Raw genomic sequence first — 24,708 nt, 5'->3', positions numbered from 1 at the left:
CTGCGCGATCGATCGATCGATCGATCTCCACACGGTCAATAATTACGTAACAGGTATAGTAAGTTACAAGGTTCGTCTCCGGTATAGCGGAAGATATTTCTTCGACAGTATAATAAAACGCGACCGCAGCAAATTGGAACCTAATTCGTTTCGCATGCCAACGATTTTATTCCCGAAAAATGTCTTGGAGTATATCGTAACACGAATTTCGTTTGAGCGTATCATGGATATTTTCTGAGAGCTCTTGGTCCATTTGAAGGCGACCCGACGAAGCCTTCATGAATGTAAAAGCACGTGGAGTGTCGGGCCGCTCCTCTCTTGACAAGTCAAATATATATGAGCATTAGTATAAAACCCTCTCGACTAACCAATACGTATAGATATACATGGGAGTATATGCAGGATGCATACAAGGCATATGTGTATATATATATACATATATAGGTACGTATAAGGTACGTAAGATACGCCACGTTATATTGCTGCAGAGAGTTCCTACACGTATGTACACAACACATAGGTAGAACTCTGTGCATAATCTCTCACACAGTTTATACGCAGCTATATAGACACGAGAAGGGGAAAAAGAAGAAGAAGAAGAAGAAGCAGAAGAAGAAGAAGGCGAAGAAGAGGAGTCGAGATGGTCCGGACGCCACGAGGGAATGCTAAACTAGACAAGATTTATTATATCCTCAAGTACACGGCACAGCGTGGGTGTGATTTGTATTATAAATATACGTATACATGCCCGCTGCGTCCGTGCGTTATATCACGCATTCATGTGTATGTACCTAAGTATCGTCGTGATTGCCGGGTATATTCCACGCTCCACGACTGGTGGACTGGCCCAAAGGCCATAACGAAGTTAGGTAGGCCAAGGTGACGGCGTTATCAGCCGTCCGGCGAAATGTCGCTATGTTTGTCCATAGCGCAATACCTATCTATTAAAATAGTCGTAGATATACATGATGCGTCTACGCGTAGGTACCTAGGCTTACGCCTGATTGTGAGCTGCACAACATCGATAGATAAATGGATTTTTGAAACGTAAAGATGTGGATAATCAGATACAGGCGGGAAATAGTCCCGACAACAAATACGCGCTTATCTTAATCAGAAACAAATACTGTACTTAGAAGCAGCCACTTTATGGTTTAGAACTATTTTCCAAAATTATGTTCCATGTGCAAGGCCAATTCCTTTTCTATCAATTTATGTCGACTGGGTAAAATAATCTGTCGCAGAAAATCGTAATCAGCAAATTCAATTAATCATACCACAATTAGTGTAATCGTAATTTGATACTGATTACTCGATATACCGAGAAGACGTGGCTGGGCAGATGACGTTTCGAATTGATTAGTATGTATATTCGAGGGAGAATTGAATAGATTTTTTTTTTTCGTCTTCTAACTTCGTCTTCCCCCTCAACTCCCAGAAGATCGGTAACAAGCCAGGAATCCTAATTAAAAGGGACCGCAATACTACACGTAGTCTGCGGGAACATCGAAATCCGATATCACCGCATCGGAACGAGTTAGGTTGGGTTAGGGTTGTGTGTAGTTAACCATGCGTTCTCCGTCGAACGTAGAGGATTTGAAACGCGTTGTCAACCGCGGCGAGTGGATGCCGAACGTATACCTATAAACGAGAGACGCGAGAGAAGATAAGGGGTGACAAATGGGCCCTTAAAATCGTTCGGCGAGCCTAGCCTTCGCCTTTTTCATTTCTCATTTCTCTGGGTGGGGGTTAAAACTTGAAAGGATCAATATTTTGAATGCCCGTTATATCGAAATTTCAAGCATGCGAAAATACACTAACGAAAGTTGAACTGTTCGAAATCTTGATTTTCGAACAATCGAAAAATTTCGATACATCGGCCATTTTAAATATTGATCCTTCCAAGTTTTGACCCCCACCCATTTCTTTCTTAGACCGATCTATACCGTGAGTTTTTTTAATAGTGAAACCATCCGTGCGTCTGATTCAGGCAATCGGAGTTACAGATCATGTTTAGGTTCAGCATCGTATCTTGCAATGACCATCCGAAACGATGTTAAAACAAATACCCAATATTCGCCAGATACGATGCTCAAGCTGAACATGAGCTGTAACTCTGATTGCCTGAATCAGGCGCACGGATCCTTTCCCTGTCAAAAAAAGGAAATTGTACAAATGCCTTAACCTTCCGACTAACTTGTTTTCGATCCGAAGCAACAAATGCGATTTCAACAATTCTGTACGAATTATGTGACCAATGACTGGTAATGCAGGTGAAGTGAGAAAATGGGATGCACTGTCACATAATTCGTAGAAAGTCGAAGTCGCATTTTGTTTCGGACCGAAGAAAAGTTAACGGAAAGATTGTGGTAATAATAAATATTGCTATAGAATGTGGCCGCATTTTCCGTCTCGAGTTCCTCCTATTCAACAGTAAAACAATGAAAAAACGTAGTAACAATCTACGAAATGTGACGTCCGGCACCGCCATCGCTGCTCCTGCTGCTGCACACTCTATTACCATAATCATCACCGCGTCCCGATGATCGTCATTGTTGTTCCAGTCGTGGTTGTTGTTGTCGCCGTGTGGGCGACGCCGAGGGCGCACCGCGGGGGAGAAGAGGTCACGCAGGGTATGAGAGGTCGGTGTGTAGGTGCGCTCCCGGGCCTCCGAGTCGCCGCAGCGCAACGCAACGCAACGCAGCGCAACGCAGCGCAACGCAAGGCGCGACGAGGTGAGGCGCGGAGCGAGAGGCGTCGAGGCGGCGAGCGCAGGTGTGCGCCCGCCAGTCTGTCGCCAGTCCCCCCTCCCTTGCCCTCGGCCCCCGCAAGTGCCTTGGACTCGGGTTGGCCGCCCCCCGCACCGCTCGGCAACAGGTAGTACGCACGTACCCATGCGTACTTGCGCATAATCTTCAACACCTCGCATGCCTGTGCCGTATACGTACACGTTTAACGTGCCCTGCGCTGCTACGTGTGGGTTGTACCTAGGCCTACGTATGCGCGTTACGACTTTAACCGCGTATCTGCGTGTAACCGTCTGCGTACGGCTCGCTGCTTTATTAGATGGATGTAACGAAACTGCGAGACCCGAGACGCGAAATACGATGCCATCCGATGCACAACCACGGTTTTTCATTATGTACTGCACACGTGACTTGACTCCAGGCTCTTAGTTGTTGCGCATACTACGCGCCTCGCGATTTATTATTTTGTACCTATGATGGGCGCAGATTTATCGACCTCCTTATTTTCATTTTTCAATTTAGATATTGGGGTTATTTGAAAAATAAATTTTAGAGAGGCTGTCTTCTTTTCTCATACTCGTATATTCGCTGCATTGCCTTATTTTTGTTTCTTCTGAGAACGTTTGGAATTTCTCTGTGTCAAGATTTTTTTTTAACAAGAAACCCGTGGTGCAGTCGGCCATTACAGTCACTCTGTAATAATACATATTATGGAAAATTCTGTGCCCATGATTTTTGCACAGTTATTCCTGTAAGTTTCCGGGAACTCGTTCGACCTTCGGTATAAATTTCCAGACTGCCAAGTTGAAATTGCACCTCTGCACAAAGTTTGCACCCTTGAGGTATGAATTCAAAATGTAATTCTGTATATACATCAGTATTTTTTTAACTATTTATTATCAGTCACCTTTAATGTTAAAGTCAACGAACTAAAATTTGTGTCAGGATGATGGGTGAAGAAATTTTTGTCTTTTCCATAATAATTTGAATACCATTACGGAACGGAACTGAATTTCGTGCAGCTACACACCTTCGCATTGAGAAGATATGAACGATATTTTCACGAGGTATGTGATTTAAAAATCGGGCCCCGGATGTGTCGTTAACGGATGTGCACAGCTGCGAGCGAGCTGGTGGGACACCAGGGGCATCGATTATAACGCGACTGTATACATTAGGTAAATCAATTTCGTTTAGCGCCACTAGTTCGAAATGAGTCAGAGCCCGAGGTCCATGGTATGCAGGGTCTTCTGGCTACCTACACGACGAAGCTGCCGCCGCTTCAGACGGTGTAGGAAAAGAAATCATCTCCTACCAGTTACAACACTGGTCAATACGAGTAGCCGTAATCAGGCAGACAGCTCTCGGCGACCAACGCGATCGCCAACCGAATGTCGTGTGTGTTGCCCCGTAACCGACATGCGATGTGCCCATGTAGGCAGTCCGTTTACTTCTCTGATCGTGTCCTCGTACACGTTGCACGAGTAGGTATAATTAAAACGGACACACGTATGACGGGATTTTGAATTTTCTTTTTTTTTCATTCATTCCTTCCTTTTCGTGGGTGTATTTAAAGGCATTGTTTTTTTATCAGTTTTTTCCATGCAATAGAATCAATTGCGTTGCATACTATAGTGTAATGCAGATACGTTGCATAGGTATGTACATACATACAAGTAATGCGAAACGATGCGAATTCGGAGATCGTCGGAATTGATTAGATAAATTAATCGATGACCGAAATCGAAAAACAAAAATTAATTTTTTTATCGTTGCGCTGTGTGAAATGAATTCGTTACTCGAGTTTCGTGCGCACGTCTTAAGAGTTTGAATCAGTCTCGTATTACTGCGCGAGATTAAATCTGGCGGGAAGTCGTTAAAAATATGTATAAAGAGTGCCTACTTATCATTCGTTGTTATTCCCGTATTTTTTGTTACTTCGTTAAGTAATTAATTAAACGAAGTAGTTTTGACTTTTGGGGCGATGAATTTGAAAGATTATTCGTACGCACATCGTTAGTGAGAAATTTCAAAGAGTCGACGCGATTCGGCTAACGCGCTTACATATATTTATAGTCATGCGGTTGAGTTTCGCGTCTATTTAAATATCACCTAACCATTTCACGATAACTTAAAACTGTCCCTGTGCAAAGACTTGCGGTTTTCATTATCAGTAATATAAAACCGTGCCAGAATTAATCTACAGTATGTCGTTGTATACAATATAACATAAGTTTCATTATATGCAGGTGTCAAATACACTGTACCTTCGCAGTACATACAACGATCACTCTCAAGTGGGCCGTGCTTAAACACAATTAAGATCGAAATCAGACGAATTATTATAGATATATCGCTTATACCGCGATATCTACAAGATGACCACCACCTGCAGGGGAATACCTCGAATAAACCTAAAAGATAATGAGTGCTCGCGTACTTACGTATACACGTTAGAGATAAAGGTGGGTGCACATTATCGCGAAAATAATGTACTCAAATGTACCATCGGCTGATGTTTATACGTGATAAAATGTATACGCGTGTAGTTAAGGTTTTCAAAATCACTTGTCAGCTTGATCAGCGGATGTCATCGTACCGTAAACACCCGTACACACACCCACAAGTACACTTTTATTCATATACAGTGTATCATGAATGTGCGTGCGTTATATACACGATCAGCTGACACCTGTGTGGCACAGATTCTCGCGCAGGTGTTTCAACTTTTAAGCCCCTTTCGTTAATTGTAAATGGCAAAGCACTCGAGCGGATAAACTCGACCTACCTAAACACCTGCTGTCCGCCTAATAATAATAACAACACGACTAATTATACAATGGCGATGTAAACACGAACCGAGGTGTATAATACATGGTAGATACCTAAGCCTTGTTCGAAACGGTATAAAATAATCTTTCTCAAAAGTGAAAATATTTGCTATAAAACGGACAAAAATATCAAATTATTTGTTAGATTATCGCACAGATGAAATTATACGCAGTAGACAAACTCGGTTTTTTCGGTCCGAACGTAAGTTTGCAATATCTTAAGTCGTAGGTGAGCCGAAGACGGATATTGCAAATACACGAGGCGAAAATACCGTTGCCTCCTTTATGCCCACGATTCTTCATACAACAAGAGTATGTTACGCGTTTTTTCATGAAGCACGAAATTGAGGTTAGGGTCGCGTTAATGTCAGACTTGTTCACAACAGCGCATGCGCGCGGTACAGAAAAGACCACTTTTAACTCCTAGGACTCAAAAGTGATCTATCCTATACTCCGCGCATGCGCATTCGCACTTTGTTTACGGAAAACATGCTCGCGTTATATAAATAAATGTTACGCGTTCGTTATAATAGTACATCGTAATATGAAACATAATCTGACGCAGAGATACGGATTATTGCTTTTCACATCATGTACAACATAATGATAATAATATTGACAAAATAATAATAATAATAATATTAAGACGCAAATTCGCCGCAAGTGGTGCGTTTTTCAGAGTCCCTCGCCGAAAGATCGACCCCTTGAGTTTGGCTTGTACGAAAAATTTTCCCCTCACTTCTCTCCGTGGGTTATATTATAGGTGGGTACGGATCGTCGGCAGCGCTTCTTACACCTGCAGCAACGACCCTCGGAGGCCCCCCGGCCGGCTAATGGCAGTTCGGGATTTAGCGGGGCGCCGAGACGCCGACAGACGCCCCCCCCCCCCCCCCCCCCCGCATAACTACACACATACATACCGTGTATACATGTTTACGCATAACTTAACTTGCACCAGCCGAACGAAACGAGAAGCTTACCTAATATGTTGCAGAAACTTATAGGCGTAGACATCGTATGTAGTAACTATGTACATGTATGATCACCACCTGCGAGATGAAAGGCTGATCGTGATCTGAACGGATATATCAAGTATACAGCAAAAAATTATGATACTTTTTTCGTCAATTAATACTTTTTACTGTCTGATTATAGCGTGTATTCGTACCATTGCATTGCGGATTTAGAATATATGTGTGTGTGTGTGTGTGTATATTATATGTATACTTAATCTTGATTGTAATTATAAATTGTGTGCCTCTACTCCTATCAAAAGCTCATATCAAAAACATGAAATTAATGAATTTTTGCACAGACAAATTTGAAAATCAGGATTAATACCTACAACAGTACCTACAACGTGAAACACAATTATATGACTTTATATTACACGTAAATAGCATTGGTATGTACGAAAAAGGTTTCGGATCGATCTGACGCGATAAAATCGTTGCGTGGGCGGTCCGATTTACGGGACGATAAAAGTTGGTCATACCGTCGCGGTGTCTGCGGCGCATGCAGCATCGGTGAGTTGAGAGAGGGCGAGGATCGAGTACAGCACAGGTATGTATGGGTAGGTTACCCATACACGTGGATGGGTATGGGTGGTAAGAAAAGACACGGCGCAGGCTCTTCCAGAAAGAGGCTCCCACGATGCTAGTGGCCCTCCGGTGCCTCTGGAGCCGTACCGTCGTCTCGGAGGAAGGAAAGGCTGCGGGTTGTTGTTTGCGAGTAGAATGGTACCACCGATCACGACGGCGTCGAACACCCGCCGAACCTGAACAACTGGATTGGGACTGTATATGCAGCGTATTGAAACCGTAGGATGAATCCTTCGCCGAAGTTGGAGAGTGCCGATCTTGATTTTACACATCTTATTCTTAATTCGATTTGATTCTTCATTTTTCGATTCAGTCGTAGTTTTAGGAGATATTGTGTTTACACGTTATCCAGTATGGTATTAATTATTGTTTATGTTTAACTTAAAGAACTACAAAGTTTTATGGTATAAAGACGAACGAGTCAAGCTTTTTGTTTCCAATGTCAGACGGGGTTGAAATCCTGAATTTGAACAGTTCCCAAGGCGCCAGGTTTCGATTTTCTTGGTGGCAAAAATTAAAGTAAAGAAATCGAAATCTGATGAATCATCAATGTTTCGAAAAGGCAAAATGTCGAATGGGCATGAATCTGACAAGTCAACGTTCCGAAATTGCAAAAATGAGAAAATTAAAAAACCTGAAACATCGAAATTTGGAATAAACGAAGAATTTCACACCTGTAAATTTCTTGCTTGGTGAAATTTCGCCACTTTGATTTTCCTCTGTTTTGGATTTTCGATAAATTCACGTTCGGGATCCTCGTCATTCTGATTTACGGTTTTTCTCATTTTTTTACTCCCACCCGTTGAATATTTTAATTTTCGGAATTTTTCTCTACCGAGACTTTATATTTTGGAACTTTGCTCTACCGCAACTTTCAGGTTTTCTCATTGTCAGTAAGAAATTTCAAAGACACTGCAATTTGTAAGTAATATAAAAAAAATCTTTTTAATAAACTATGCATATTTACAATTTTGTACGTAATAATACAAAATGTTTCAAATTCTGTAAAAATTAGTAGTTGTAGAAATTTTCACCAGGATTCTTCACGTTTTTTCTATACAGAAGCAAAAAACCACGACAAAAATTATACAGATCTTTCAGGTGTCCCAAGTTTCACTGGACTGTATACATATATATAATCTAAGGCTGGTAACCCTGTATTACAGAAAAAAAATTTTTTTTGGATTTATATTTAAATGAATAAATTTTGATTCTATACACCAAATAACAACAAAAATCTTCATTTATTACTTATAAAGTTCATTTCTGTCCTTTTTACGTGGATAAATAAGTCTTAAAATTTTCGGCAAATAGCATAAGCAGCAGGTAGCAGCACGTTGAAATAAAAAACAAACCATATGCAATAAAACGATTATTCCTCTCATTATTATCATGGAAGAACATAAAAATTTCGGCATCTAGAACCCAGACTAAAAATTCGTGTCACCGGTTGTAACTCGTCAAATCAGATCCACATTGCGTCGGCACTCCAGCAATCCCGTGAATAAGTTTCGTTACATTTTAATTCAAAGTAAAACGATCTTTTGCCAGGTCCTACCCTGCGCTAACGTCAGAAGGGGGTAGGAGAGGGAGGTGTATAGAGGTATCGGTGAAGGAAGGTGGACTAACAGACCCAGAATCAGGCACACAAACATGGCGTCGGTACGTATGTATGCGGGGATGAAGTACAAGAGGTTATATGCGTCGGCAGCGGCGGAGGACGAGAATGGACGGGGATGGACACCTGCACGCCTCTGATTGTATGTAAAGATCCTGCGGAGAGGTCTCGGTTCTCTCACAGCTCGGGTTGGCGCAGCACGGTTGCCGGCAAGTGGGGGCGAGAGAAAGAGAGAAAGAGAGAAAGAGAGAAAGAGAGAAAGAGAGCAAGACTGGCAGGCAGGCAGGCAGCGTAGCGAAGCAGAGCGGTGGCGGTGGCTAAGCCAGAGAACTCTAGCCGTGTAGCGGCTAGGTGCCGCGGCGCCGTCGTGATTCAACTCGGTGCGCAGGTGTGCCTCAGACTGGCCGGCGCCTCCCTGGAATGCGCCTCTCCCCCCCCCCCCCCCCCCCCCCATTCCACGCCGCTCCTCGCAGAGCTATACATACCCGCCTGAACTGCCGGCGCAGCGAGCGAAGGAGGCGAAGAGACGGCGGCGGCGGCGGCGGCGGCGGCTAAGAGACGAACGGACGGACGGACGGACGGACTCGCCTCGGCGATCTTGCCTCTTGCCTCTTGCCTCCTGCCTCCTGCCTCCATCGGTGGCTCTGCAGGTCGCGGCACGACGACGTCACGTCCTCACGGCAATCAGTGCAGCTGCCCGGCAACGAGGCAGCCCGGCAACCCGGCGAACCGCCAACGCGTTCCCACGGGCCAACCAAAGCGGTCCTCGGTCGTCCGACGTACATACGACGTACGTATATATGTATGTATGTATGTATTTATGTATGTATGTTGTACCTACGGTGGTACGATGGCTATACGTCCAACCACCGGTATTTCGACGTGTCTGGTTTTCTCGGCAGCGTCAACGGCCTGCACACAACTCGATATTTCACTGCCTTTTATTATACCTGCGATCGGAAGTGACGCCGTCGCGACGCACGAAATTACCTACGTATCTATAGACGTCTGTTGTACCTATTACACGTGGTCGTTTATGCATTAACTGCTATGGTGTCGTGGAATTTTTTTTTGGTTTTATTTTCAGGAGAATCGTAGGGGGGGACCTTTTAAATCGCAGCACCGAAATACGTATCGATGCAGTGTAATACGTGTGGGGTATACGTCGTCAAAGTTGAGAATAAGTTTTCGTTTCTTAAGAATAATTAATGAAATTAGGAACAGTTTTATTCATTCGTTGTTTGTAATGCAATAAAGGAAGTTTCATTCAATCTCCCTGGAATTCTTATTATACATAATAAATCCTATATATATACGAGTAATATATATACTTACACACATAATTCTGTTATTCCCGCAGGCAACAGAGCATCAGCATTTGTGTTTTCCACCAGTTTATTATTACACAAGTAATACATCTATTTTCGTTTTTACAAGCAATTTCGGTAAACCAAAGCCACCGATTCGATAAATTTTCAGTATAGAATAACATCACTGTTTGTAACTCACTGTTTACTGATTTTTACAACGTACATACACCTACATAACCTCGTGATATTCCAGCGATCCGAAACGCGTACAACATGCGTAAGTGTTTATATACGGTGTACACGAAGCGGAGCTATTTGATCGTATATATATATAGGTATATACCTGTACAAGGCCCAAATGGGGAACGATCTGTGGCAGCCGAAATTCTCTCGCGAAATTCTTATTCCCTTCGCTACAGATATCTTGTATGTATGTATATACACACACATATATGTATAATTTCGTATGCACGAGCTGACAATGAAATACGCTTGGCGACTGTGCCTTTCCTCGGTAGGTATTCGAACGTTTATTCTTAGCTCGCAATCAGGATGCACATACGGATTTGAACAAATGGATATTTCTTACGTTAATTTCGCCTATAAAATTTATTCCGATAGTATGTAAAGTATTTTTCGCAAAATAGTGCACTATACGGTGCACTTCATGATTATAGGAAAACTATTGGATTTCAATTATTTATTAGAAGTCAAAACCGATTTTCTGTTTTCTGACCTCTGTGACAAATAAAACCGTTGAATCGTGGAAAACAGGCGAAGTGATTAAAAAATTTCGGTTTTCGGTCGCGAGAATTATATTTTAAAGAATGTAGAATGTAGATTATCTCCTGTAGATACATTTTACTGATTTTCACAACAATTTACGAAAAACATACCGTGTGTTCACGGGGAAAGTGCGCAGCTTACGCGCGTGCGTCAAGTCGTTGAAGTTTTATTGGCCGATCGTCAGCGCCTGATTGAGCAGCTGACGAAATGCCAATCGTGACTGTCAGTAAATGTCCCTAGGAGCCCGCCCTCAGCTGTGGACTCCTAGGGACATTTTCTGACAGTCGCGATTGGTATTTCGTCGGCTGCTCAATTATCAGGCGGTAACTGTCGGCCAATAAAATTCGAAGGACTTGACGCACGCGCATAACTCGTGCTCTTTTCTCATGGACACACGGTATATCGGAAACAAGGCGAAAGATTGTCCGTATATAATTTCGGCAAGCTCTGAAGTCGGCATGTTCGTCGTTTTAATTTTTCGACGATCGTTAACGAGCAGAAAAAGGAGGAGGAGGAGGAATATGTATATTTAGTTGTAAATAAATCCCAGATCATGCAACGTTGCCGAGCGTCGAAAAATCTCTTGTTGTTTCACGACCTCCACCTCCACCTCCACCTCCACCTTCTGCTCCCCTCGCCCTCTGACCCGCCTCCAAAGAACAGTCTGATGCATAGAGAGAGCCATGCCCGTATAATAATCAATGCCAGACTGTTGCATGGCACGTGGTGAAACTAGGTTATGTATGTGTATTATAACGCTTCTACATATCTATACGTATAGACGCAGTTGAGTCCGCAGATGATGTGACGACTTCGGCCCACGTATGTTACAAGGAAAGGTGTCATTGAAATTTTTTTTTGCCTTCTGTTTTTCAATATCGCACCATATGATGCATCGTAGCGCACTTATATAATATAATAAACATATTTATGTATGTATACAATATGAGGAATTCCATGCGAACCCAACTATCGTCTAACCCTCACCATTGTTGATTTTTTTCAAAATTTTTTCTACAATGATCCCGACTCTGAAACAGTACCTTGAATTTTTTGGACCTACTATTGCCTATTTCTTTGGCACGTTAAAAAACATTTTTTCTAAACCTCATAATGAAACCAGTCTGGAAATGTTCTGCGTGAAAAATTAAAGTTTTTAGAATTTTTCGGCAATTTTCAGACCGTTCATACAATGTTTTAGTTGACCAAAAAAAAAAAAAAATTAAAAGTGCTGACAAAATGAAACAAAAAATCGGTCCATCATAGGTCCGGTCTTCAGAATGTCTGGAATAAAAAGTACAATTTCTGAAAATTGTTTTGAGAATTTGAGAAGGTGCTCATCAAGATCGCTTCAAATATTTATAAATAATTGAGCAGTTGAATAAAAAATCTGAAAACATTCAGGTCAACTGTTTCAGAGCTGAGATAATTGGGGAAAAATTTCTAAACAAAATCAGAAACGGCAAAAGTCAGCCAGACGTTCGTCGGGTACACGCATGGGACTCCCCACATGTATGCACATATACTTATGCATGTGATAAAAATTACTGCCGCCTAGCAGGGAACGAGAATAATTGTTCGTCCTAATCAACTACCACAACTACACTGTGCACGAGCTATAACGGGGGTGCAGAATGTGCAGGCAGAGAGAATCTCGTAAGCCGCTATTCGCACCGGCTATTAATACCCGCATCGCACGCACGCACAGAAACCCAAACGCCACACACACACACGGCTGTTGTACAACACCTGAATCGTTGCAGAAATCGATGTGTGTGTGTGTGTATATATATTTAAATACATCAACTAGAGTAATCGTATAGGCGCAGTTTTATTGTTTGCAGTGCATAAATTAGGCGATATAGCTCGGACGGTCGGTTGTTCGGTTAATTAACATTTATCCTGTCGGTGGGCAAACATGGTCACACCTCGCGAGACGATGGTTGCGGCGGTGCCGCGGTGGCAGCATAGTGTTAAGAGAAGACTGGATATTAAAAACAGATGACGAACAATTTTTCCGGCCGGTTTGAACAGCTGTGCAAATAACAAGATAGACACTCTCCATACCTCGTATGCGCTCATAACGATCTTTAAACTATTATACACGTACAAATACCTGTGTATAGGTAAATACCTTTCGATCGGTTAATACGTCGTGATTTTTTTTAAACTCACTCATACAGCAGACGATAATCGAGTGCGGAGGATAAAGATTTGGGAAAATTTTTAAGAGAGGAAAATGGTTTTACCAATAATGCAAAAATTTTTATTATAGAATTTTGGAAATTTAGAATGGCGTACGGTATAATATTAAGTTAACCAAAACAGAGAATTGCCTGCGAAGTTACATAGATTCCCCGCCTTGTTTTCATATGCTCGTATTCTTATTTATGCTGACGATTCTGTTTTTTAACTTTCCAGTATACTTTCATCTTTCTACGTTTTTATTTTTCTATATTTCGATTTTCTGTACTATTATACTTGTAATACCAACTATACTCCTAATTTTAAGCAATCCAGCGAAAAAAATTTGCAATGTGAATTACTAATTCCGTGCCGAATTCAGTTATTTTTATTTTCCTTATTCATACTTAAACGGCTCTTTTACAAGTTACACGTCACATGTACGTATAAAAATTATATATATTTTTTATATTTAACACAGTATATGTATGCCTCGCATGTATTTTATAATATACTCGTTGTACACTGTACGGACGTCGACGCCTCGGGCGTATAGATAAGATTAGAAATCAGTTATAGACCGAAACTTAACGAGTAAGAAGAGTACGAGGAAACATGGAACGGAGCGTGCGCCTTTTCGACCATTTTGATTTTTATAAATCACATGTAATTACGGATTTCCTTGCCTCAAGAAGAATGCTAATAACGCTTAAATTTCTTTAAATTCCAGCGGTATTCCGTCGGATTTACACCTGACGCCAGAGTTGGGTTTCTTCTTCGCGAATCTTTACGTACAAAAAGACTGTTATATACACGGTGGGATAAAAATTTTGAATAAATGTGAGTTGTAATGAAAGTTTCGTCGAAAGCAATCTTGATAATATAACGCCGTACATCGCCTTCGCATTTTATTAACTAGGCAGGTATAATAAAAGTGCGATACGTGGCTGCGACTCTTCGAGTCCGCGATGTTCGTCCGACACAAAACGTCACAGTTGGCAGAGCCTGGCTGTGAGGGATACGGATGGTAAAACGAGGGAAGGGTCGGTCGGTCGGTCGGTTGGTCGGCCGGCTCACACGTGCGCCTTGCACGTGCACTCCGAAGCACAGCTCTAGCCTCTGGCACGTAATCACGAATGCCAAGATACACCGCTCGAAATAATCCCGCAGAGACTGCGTCGAGGATTCGAGAAGAAGAAGGAGAAAAAGAAGATCGAGCGAAAGAACACAAAGTGAAGGAAAAAACCTTTTCGCCTTATTTTACACGTACATGATACAGCATTTGTATTTATAATTCAGGTAGCGAAAATGTCGAATAATCTTCGATGGTATTGTTATTATTGTTATTATTATTATTATTACATACATATATTTGTACAAAGACACGAAATTCTGAATTCAGGGCAGGTATAATAATAACAACGCTTTGTTCAGCAGTTACAGTTCGGACGTTATAATAAAGAATACGAGATTCGTTATATTATACGTCGAACGACTTCGTTCCTCTGCCGGTGTATGATCTCGAGTCGAAACCGGAAGTGCAGTACCACAGCCAACATCCAAGCTCTCGTGTTATACCAAGATACGTGCGGACGTGTAAAATACGCTTGGCCATGGATATTACAACATATACACGGTGAAAATATTTGATACATGATTTTTTTAGTGTCGTTCAAATACGATCACGTGTACCGAGTTCAAATATAGGTATAGGGATATGGCCGGCATGCTTTACAGAAAGAATAAGAAGAAGAAGAGGAAGGAGAAGGAGGAGGAGGAGGAGGAGGAAATAAGAATAAGAGGTGAAATAAGATTAACTAAACAGGCGTACGTCTTTTTAACTCTGCCGCGACGACGGAGACTGTCAAGAGTCCAAGGCGATGCGCGATATGTACAGTAGGTATACATACAGAGTACGTTAATACGTACAATACTTGAGTAAAATAATGCTCAAAGTGTGTACGCGGAGCTGGCCGATGATCGTGCATGCATACGTACGTTATACATACGATACGTAGGAACGAACACACGTCGCGTAGCAAAAGCAGCTGCGCTGCGGCCGCGTCGCTGCAGAGAGTATTATTAAAGTGATCTGAACTTTCAATTGGTTCGAATTTGTCATAGCTATATAAGCGCGAGAGTGACACCTACACACGAGAAAAGAAATTAACCAGGAGACTGAACACAGAAGCAGATCATGAGCATGCTACGTGCATACGTATAAACGGTCGATAATAATCGACGGGCGGAAACAAGACTTCATTACACTACCACGCGTGCACATAGCCTATACAACGTGCAACAGCGAGTAAATATTCGGCGAGTCGCTGCAGGCTGTATAGCAGGGCTTCTATTGTACAGACGGTCGAAATTTCGCATTTTTCTTACACGTATTACGTGCGTTGAGCCGCACACCAGCAAAACATGCATAAGCTGTAAGTAATATGCGAGCGCCTGCATGCGAAGCGACGAGTATCATTACGCCATTTACCGTTTACCGTTACCACGCATACACGTGAAACCTGCATCCGACCCGTGTACACGAAATTCCGTCTTTTGTTTAGTATTCTTTTTTCAAATCTCCTCTCTCATTATCGTACCGTCTCGTTGTACCACTGCTATACATACATGCATATGTACAGGTGCACGCACGGCGTACGTAAACTTGTGCAGCAATCCAGTCGGAATGTATGCATATTTGAAATTGCAATTCTCCGATGCCACATTTTCTTTTTCTAATCATTAGGAGGGGCGTCATCGGTAGTCTTAATCCAAAATGTCTTCCGGATTATGCAGGAGCTTCGGCCGCCATCACGAATTTAGTGGAATTTGTTTTTTTTTTTCAAATAACTCGGCCACAACCACGGGACCGACCACGAACTACGTTACCAGTTTTGAGCTTTAACCCCCCCCCCCTCCCCGCACCCAACTGATAACGTAGTTTATGCACGACCGCTAAAGTTGTAGGAAATTGAATTCTCTGCAACTCCGGTTGTAACAATTTCTTGTTTACGATCGATATTTCGTGACTTATACAATTAATTCAACATGGCGGGCAAAACTACTGCAGAATCTGGTCGAAATTCTGAATTTTAACTATACCTATCCTCTCCCCCCCCCCCCCCCCCCCCCCCTCTCTACCAGGTTCCAACGATGAGTAATAGAATAATTGCCATTTCACCATCACATAACCTAAGTTTTTAATTTTAATGGAGGCAAATAGTAATTCTTGGGCTTTCGAATTACTCTTGGCAGATAAAATAAGAAAATACAATAAATAATCTACCTGTTTTACTATCCACACGCTAATAAACACGGTCAACGGTCATCTGTCAGCCTGGTTGTATTAGTTTGATTTTTTTCCACCAGATGACGCATTGCAAAGTGACGATCCCAATATTCCATTCCTCAGACTGACGTTTACATGAGTAGGGTATAAAACATACGAAGCAGCTATCACGGCGCGGTTTGCGCAGGAGCTAGGTGCAGCGGTGTTGCGGTGTTGCGATGGGACAGGAAGCCCACGATTAGCCGACGGCTGGCTACCGTAGCGCGTCGAGTGAAGCGAGTGCGACACAGCTGCGCGCACCGAGAGTGTAACGTACCAGGCGTTGCAGCAACCGACTCATCAACTCGTCCGCTCTTCGTCCATCCGCTCGGTTTGCCGACTCCTCGACACCGCGACCTCGTCGCAGCCTCTCTTGTCCGCGCAGAACATAAGATATCCATATGAGTACCTCGCCACAGAGAGCTGGCAGAAATGTGCGAGAATTTTATGAAACGAAGATTAAATTGTGACAAGTCGATGAGGTTTACAGAGATTTAACCGGCTTTTGAATAATTTTTTTGTTTTACGTTTTTCTCGAACCTTATTCTTTTTTCTATTTTTTGGCATTTCAAATAAATGACATTTTATGGTTGTCGGGACCATTCTCATGTAGAGTTATACAGTGTACGCCATGTTGAAATATATTACTGAAATCTAATCGCGCGCAAATATTGTAAAATTATCAGGATATGAAGAAAATTATGAATGGACATCGACTTATACCGAAATATTCGACTTTTTGAACTCCATTCGAGAGTCTGGAGACTTTCTTTTTCTGTCACGTTATAATTTGAGAATGAGTTATAATTATCGCAATTGATATAGATGTTATGATAAGTCACGGCACCGCGATTACCTGTACATTACAGAGAAGGAGAAAGAGAAATAAGGAGAAAGATAAGAGGATATCTACACGGCTATAAATAAATATAATTATAATGGTTACAATATTATACGCGTGTGGAGTCTATATAAGTGTACACAAGCGATCATGTGTCGCAAATGCATGCATTACACAACTTCGCGATTCAACGTCAGTGTATAAAAATAAAATCTTACATGTCGACATGCAACGCGCGTTCATCCGGCGCGGCATACTCGTATTATAATGTGATTGTTGCATACAGATATGTATATTGTAGGTATACACGAGTTAAACGCGCATTGTGCAGTATAAAGTCGTACATGTGCATGTATAACGGATACATTATAGGCGCACGCATGCAGCAGGAAGCGCCTGCGATGCATCGACTCAGCTGACTGAAGCACTAGAGGCAAAACTCACGGCTAGACAGCAGGTAGAAAATCGTGTACATACAACGATCCAACAACGCGCCGTTGTCTACCGGTGTACCCTCGATCCGACGACGCCGACGACGATAAAAATAGACATCGATAAAAATTCGATTACATACAGTACGATTTGCAAATCAGTTTCATGACGCGACCGCGTTTTACCTCCGGGAAAAAAATCAGATAGAGATATTTGAAGTTGGGAAAAAAAAACCACACGCACTGAACAGAAACAATGATTTGCCGAATTCGATTACCTTCTGAATATACCTAGATGTGAAGTTTAAAAATCGCATGATCGAGAAAAAAAAACCGCGAAATTTATCACATATAAATTACATGTAGCCTGAAACTCTACGGGTCATCTTATTGATACCCGTTTTACAATTCTTATATGACTCGTCGCTATTTCGACGAAATCAACGATAACGTCGATCCGTATAAACGGTAGGATTATTCCTCAGGCGGTTAGGTAAATCTTGTAAAAAATGATAAACAAAAGTTTGTATATATGTATTCGTGTATAAGTCTCAATTGCCAGACAACAAGTCGTCGATAAAATACATGCACAAACTGAATTCCTAACGAATGCATATTCCACTGTCTGTTAAATCTCATTGCGCACGCGCTCCAATCCGAGAGCAATTGTTTGCCAGGGTGACCAACTGTCTAACCAGAAATATTGTCGCAGTTACGCGTCTTGCGCACAACCGCCAGTAACAATAATAAAACTTTTTCATATCAGACAGTTGGTCGCCCTGGCAAACAATTGCTGCCGGATCGCAACACGTGCGCGTTGAATTTCAGCAGACGATACGTACAATGCAGTCATTACAAATTCACCCCTTATAATGATTATCATCCGCACATCGACCAAGCGAAGCGAAATCTGCACGTTTTCGAACCAATTACTCTCTGCAGGGTATAAAAATCTGTAGTAAAATAATCCTGCCACAGATCAGTGCGGCATAAAAGGGAATATTTTTATGCTCGCGACGAGGTAGCCTGCAGGCGTCACGGGAAGGACGGAACCGATGATCATCTCGGGGATGCGAAACGAGTGGGCGAATGAATCACACGCGTCTTGCACGGATTTCGAGCGGTTCCCAGCCCGCTGCTCTCCCGGTGGTGTACCCAGGTGTCTGGGTCAGCTGTGCGCACTCTCGACGCACCCGACACGGGCTGAGTGCGTGTGTGCGTGTCTACACCTATATATGGACGTATGCGTGTGTGTACCTCCCTATTTAACACGAGCCCGTCCGTGCATCTTGTAACTTGTACCGCAGTGCCTATAAAACCCGGTTGTTATCTTGGTTTCGGGTGTGCAGCGTATACGTATACATATGTAAGATACCGTATGTATATGTGTTTGAAATAGCTGTATATGTATACGGAAAACCATGGTTTCGTCGCACAGTAGGTGCCATGTAGCTGCTACGATAACGAGATAAGGGAAGTCCGCTACATTTATTATACAACTCGCCACCCGCTTCTCTTTTCTCGTCTGCATTTCACGTTAATTACTACGTATAATCTATATGTATTCATTAAGTGTGTACGTCCACGTCCGCTGGTATAATGTAGGTGTAAAAATGTTTGTCCAAATAATTAACGAATGAGTATATGTATGATGTACAGGCTTACAGGCAGATATATGTATTATAAATATGTATAGTAAAACAATGTTACTTGCGCTAAGGCATTACCGTACGTCTGGCAGCGCCAAAAATGCACTACAAGAAAAAAAAATTTTAGTGGGCATAACAGTAGAAATTAATAAAAATAAATAATACACATTGTTTATTGGTATCTAAACTTTATAAAAAAAATTTATTTTATTCCATTTTTATAAATTACTGTATAAAAAATCATGTGATCCACAACTCTAAGAAAAAAAAGTTGCTCCACGGTCGACATCATATCTCCGGTGAATGTTGATCGATTTTCAAAATTTTCAAAAATTCTTGTAAAATGGAGTTGTAGTTATAGTCTATTGAGTCGGAATATTGGATTTCGAAATATTTAGCAATTTATGGCAGTTTAAAAAAAAATATGCGTTTTACGTCGTAAATTTTACACTTTAATTATTTTTATAAAACTTTTGAATCAAAATATCAAAAATCCGGCTTGGTAGACTATAGAGAAAACTATTTCAAATATTAGAAAAAAAACACATCAAAAAATTATTAAAAATTATACGAATTATCATGTTGACCGTGTCGGAAAAAGTAGTTTCGAGAAAAACGTGCTCAAAGTTTTAAGTGCGTTCTGCTCGATGTCGCGCGTAGCCAAAGCAAGAACTTTATGAATTTTTTTATTTGTTTTGTAAACTTACGTTTAATCTCACATTACAGCTTCGTATTGTATGCCTTCCTTCACGGTAGTTAATTGTTTTTGTTTATTTTTTTACAGTCGACGAGCTGTTCTGATCTCTTACGTCGGACCGTCACATTTTATAGCATAACTTTGGATCTATGGAAAATTTTTGCAATCGACTTTCACAAAAATAAGCCTAAAACTATAGAGAACAACAATCTGTTGAAAAAAAATCGACTTTTTCAAAATTATGGACGTATGTAAGGCCTTAACTAGAAATTTGGTCAATAATTTATGTATACAAGCTTTTTACTAACACTGTTCAACTATCATATTAATTTCATGATGATATTATTTATAACGTATAAAATTGTATAATAAAGATGTTTTGATCAATATGTGTATGTATGTATATATGTATATATTATTCGTTAGTATGAATAATAAACTATAATAATGGCTATGAAAACTGCGGGCAATGAAATTATAAGAGTGAAGAGGAAAAAAAAGCATTACAACGCAACTTTAAGATACCACGATATAAAGTCACCACGCGAAAATGTGCGTATGTAAAATATTCAGGAATCCTATTTGGAAAAATTACGTAAAAGGTTTCGAACGTATCTACTGTGTAGTCGTAAATACCCATATATGCATCATGCACGGCACCTGTACAGCTCATATCTGCTAAACGATCTTACGTAAGAGGGCCGATTCTTCGACTCTGACGTATATATATTAATAATAAGTTTCAGATCTTTGATTGACTCGCAAACGAGCTTACCACACGTCATGAAATTAACTTCAGTGATATATGTATGTATATATAGGTATGTAAATACATATGCTATGTACGTATGGATATACATAAATGTACACCGGGGTTGAAATGACCCCACGGCATCTGTACTGTGAATTCAGTATGAAAAATATGCAAGATAGTCTTATTAAAAATCGTCAATTCACTATTTCCCAAAATTTAATTTAACTCACTAAAATAAATGCTTTTTTTTATCGCGCAGTATCTCCATGTTTTTTTTTATCCTTAATATCTGAATCTCGAAAATTATGAAATAAATATTGAAAATTCAATGAGTTATGAGTTATTGAGCAGATCGATCCATTTTCCGATATTCCGTTGTTTTATGAATGTTTTATTTTTTCGTATTCAAAATTTCATTTTTCTGAAGACAACTAACACAGGTCTGCAAAGAAAAAAATTGCACAAGTTTTTCATACTGCTTCTTATTGATTTTCACTCACTGAAACGGGGAAAAATACTCAAATGGTTCGATCACGTCAGACTTTTTCTTCAACTCGTATTTGTAGTTTCATTCGAAATTTGGTATTCTATTCTTGATTCCAAAAATCTTATGCAAGAGTGATTTCTTACTTGCATGTAACATGTATTACAGTGAGACTCGAAAATTAATACAAATAGGAAAAAAGAAAATGGATATGCTGAAGCGTGTTGGGAGCTGTGTAAAAGCGAAGAGGTAAAAGTTTTAAAGGCTAAAAGTTGTTTTTTAAAATTTATAAAACATATTGTTTAATTCATTGTAATAAAATGGTAGTTTTTTCATTATTGTTATACTTTTTTCTGTGTAAAGACTTTGTGTCTCGCAAGAGAGGGAAATGGAAATCATTTTTGGTTTCAGCACACTCGAAAACATAAAATTTATGTTTATAATATTTTATAATACATATCCCAGAATTTTTCCAAGTTATTTAATTCTACTTTATCATCAATAGTCAAGAATTTAGTTGAACAAATATCCGTTTATTAAACTATGAAAATCTTTCTTATCAACCGTGCATGAATAGTGGAGCTTTGCGTAGCTGTTAAGCGGGTCGAAAATATCCAATTTCATCATAGTGTTGTAAAGCTATATTTTCACGAAATATATATAGCAACATTATCGTTTACAGCCGTTCATTGATCATTACAGACAATTGTTTGCCGAAATTAACAGTATTTTTCACCAATTCCAAACGCATCGTTGATGTATGTTTGCATTACATGAATGCGTGTAATACATACGTCCCTGCATGAACGCTGCAAGCGAGTGTGAAAGTATAAGACGGGTTGTATGTAGGTATATAGGTACACATTGGAACTCGAGGCGATCGTGCCAGCGCACCGAAGACACACCTTAATCGGTGCGAAGGCACTTTATGCCTACTCTTAGTCCGTAATACACTGGGATTTCCAATGTTATTAGGCGAGGTTAGCCGGCATAAATGGTTGGCTGTCAAATCGCCTAATCCATCGATTGATAGATGTAGTATATACCATGTGTCCGTGAGAAAAGTGCGCACGTTACGCGCGTGCGTCAAGTCCTTCGAATTTCATTGGCCGACAGTTATCGACTGATTGAGCAGCCAACGAAATACCAATCGCGTGTATCAAAAAATGTCCCTAGCAGCTGACCTTTAGCTGTGGACTCCTAGGGATATTTTCTGACAGTCGCGATTGGTATTTCGTCGGCTGCTCAATCAGGCGATAACTGTCGGCCAATAAAATTCGAAGGACTTGACGCACGCGCGTAATGTGCGCACTTTTCTCACGGACACAGGGTATATATGCATATATACGCATTTATACATCACATACCTACCGCGAGTATTTAATAAGGTGAGAAACAATCTATCATTATTGTGCAGCGATTGAAGTCTAACATGAACAAACACAGGCGTACACATACATATATATACACCTATAACATTATAACACCTGCGTGACAGCCAGATAAATAATTTATACACAAATACGAATAAATAATTTCCTCGATTCTTAATCTTCTTTTTCTTCTTGACGTCTGTACTTGTTTACTGTATGGACTCTGAAAACCCCCCTCTCGATATAATGTAATGACAATTAACCGATGTTACGTGTATCGAGAAGTAACAATGATAAATTAAATAGGTATATACGTATGTACATGTATATATATCCACAGAATACGTCGTATGTATAATAAAAAGAATCGCGGCGTGCGGACATGAGTTTTGATATTAGGCTCACGACGCGTATAGACGCCACACGTTCACGCACCATGAATCATTCATAAATATCGACAACGCGTATGTGAAAATAAAGGGCGTAAGTCGACGGCTCGCCGACACGTTAGGCGGGCAAGGCGACAGTTAAATTTCTACCTTTTGATGCTGCACGGTTCTGATTTCCCGCCTGCACCTTCTTACATATGCATATTCTATGTATATACGCACACGTGTTTCGCTCCTTTATATTCATCATCGTCAGCGATACATCATCATATTATGCTGTCGGAGTAGAGTTTTTAGATCGAGGCACGAGCCGAGCCGGCCTCGCTCCTTGCAGCTTCGATCCCTCACGGATTACTCATTTTTATTTTCCTACTTCCTTGACGCAAGTTTGCATCTGCACACGTGCGCCAAGTTTCTCTTCACCGTCTTCTTCTTGCGTATAATTAGTTTTTTTACCTTTCTTTATCGCGCACCTGTATACATATATCACGCATATACCAATACGTACACATATATGATACACAGGAAATTTTTCAACCACCGCGTAAATCACGGTTTGGTATAAGAAATACACATGTACACACCGTATGTGCATATATACATATACACGCTCGTAAAATTGTTACGCAACTGTGTCCATATACGCACCTTATGGATATAATGAAAAAAATAAAGAAATTTAAAAAAAACACACACACACACATTCTCGGGTGAAACGCTGCAGGTGTTTATCAATGGGAATATTCATTCATATATACATATGTAAGACGGTAAACATCCGCGATATGCATACAGGCTAGCATATACACTGTAATAATGTGTATAGATGTGGTATAATATACCCTGCATAAGCCGGAGGCGTGCGATTAAACATACAATACTTATGACATGAACATAGGTGCATACGTATGCGTGTGTGTGTATACATCGATGCACCCCATTAAAAAGGGGTCAAAAGAAAAGAGAAAGAAATAAAACGAAATAATCTTATCGCTGGAGCCGGTGTAAACGAAGCCGCGTATAACATACCACAATATCAGACGGTCTGCACTCGAGGGGAAAAAGAAAATATTCGGATCAAAAATTGAAGCGAAACGTGTTGAACTTCGCGATACATAAAGTGCACTAAAAAAAAAGAAGAAACTAAACAATATTTCAGTTTTCAAGCGGTGAATGAATTAACAATAATTTGGTCTCTAATAGACTTGTACGATATGAAAATGGATTTGAAACTAAAAAACGCATCTAATTGTAAGACATAATAGAGAAAAATAGTATCGGTTATAAACCTCGATACGATCAATCACAAATCGGCTAACGATATAAATTATATGTATACAATGCACGATTGACATGTGTGCACAGCTATTGCACTTCTCTTTATACCTTACGCACATGATACCACGTGCATAAACTAATTAAGTAATAACGCAGTTCCTGCCCCGGTACAGAGCAAACTGTACCAGTGCATACAGCAGCGATAACGAGGTGTTGGATCGCGGAGAATTGGAGTGTGGTAGTAGTGGAACTATCGCTAACTGGGGAAGGCCGTAGAGCGTTATAGCTGCCGAGACTGTGAGAGGCGCGAGTCATTCTCATTCGAGTCAATGCAAGGCGTGCAAAGCGAAGAAATCACACACGTCGTTGCGTGTCGTAGGTTCACGCTGCACAACACGACTTGGAGT

The 24,708-nt window shown here is 40.8% G+C and overlaps 1 long non-coding RNA gene across 1 annotated transcript; it reads right to left on the bottom strand.

Annotated features, from left to right (window-relative positions):
* Positions 1 to 6,146: 6,146 nt before the first annotated feature.
* On the bottom strand, positions 6,147 to 20,858 carry LOC124411138. Its single transcript, XR_006929646.1, has 4 exons — positions 20,708 to 20,858; positions 20,231 to 20,233; positions 11,957 to 11,968; positions 6,147 to 6,158 (listed from the first exon to the last, which is right to left on the bottom strand). It is a non-coding gene; the product is annotated as an uncharacterized LOC124411138 (long non-coding RNA).
* Between the last annotated feature and the right edge of the window lie 3,850 nt (positions 20,859 to 24,708).

The sequence above is a fragment of the Diprion similis genome, chromosome 10, assembly GCF_021155765.1.
Source record: "Diprion similis isolate iyDipSimi1 chromosome 10, iyDipSimi1.1, whole genome shotgun sequence".
NCBI classification, from domain to species: Eukaryota; Metazoa; Arthropoda; class Insecta; order Hymenoptera; family Diprionidae; genus Diprion; species Diprion similis.
The sequence above is the reverse complement of the archived record's forward strand: the minus strand, read 5'-3'. Positions and strand labels throughout refer to the sequence as shown.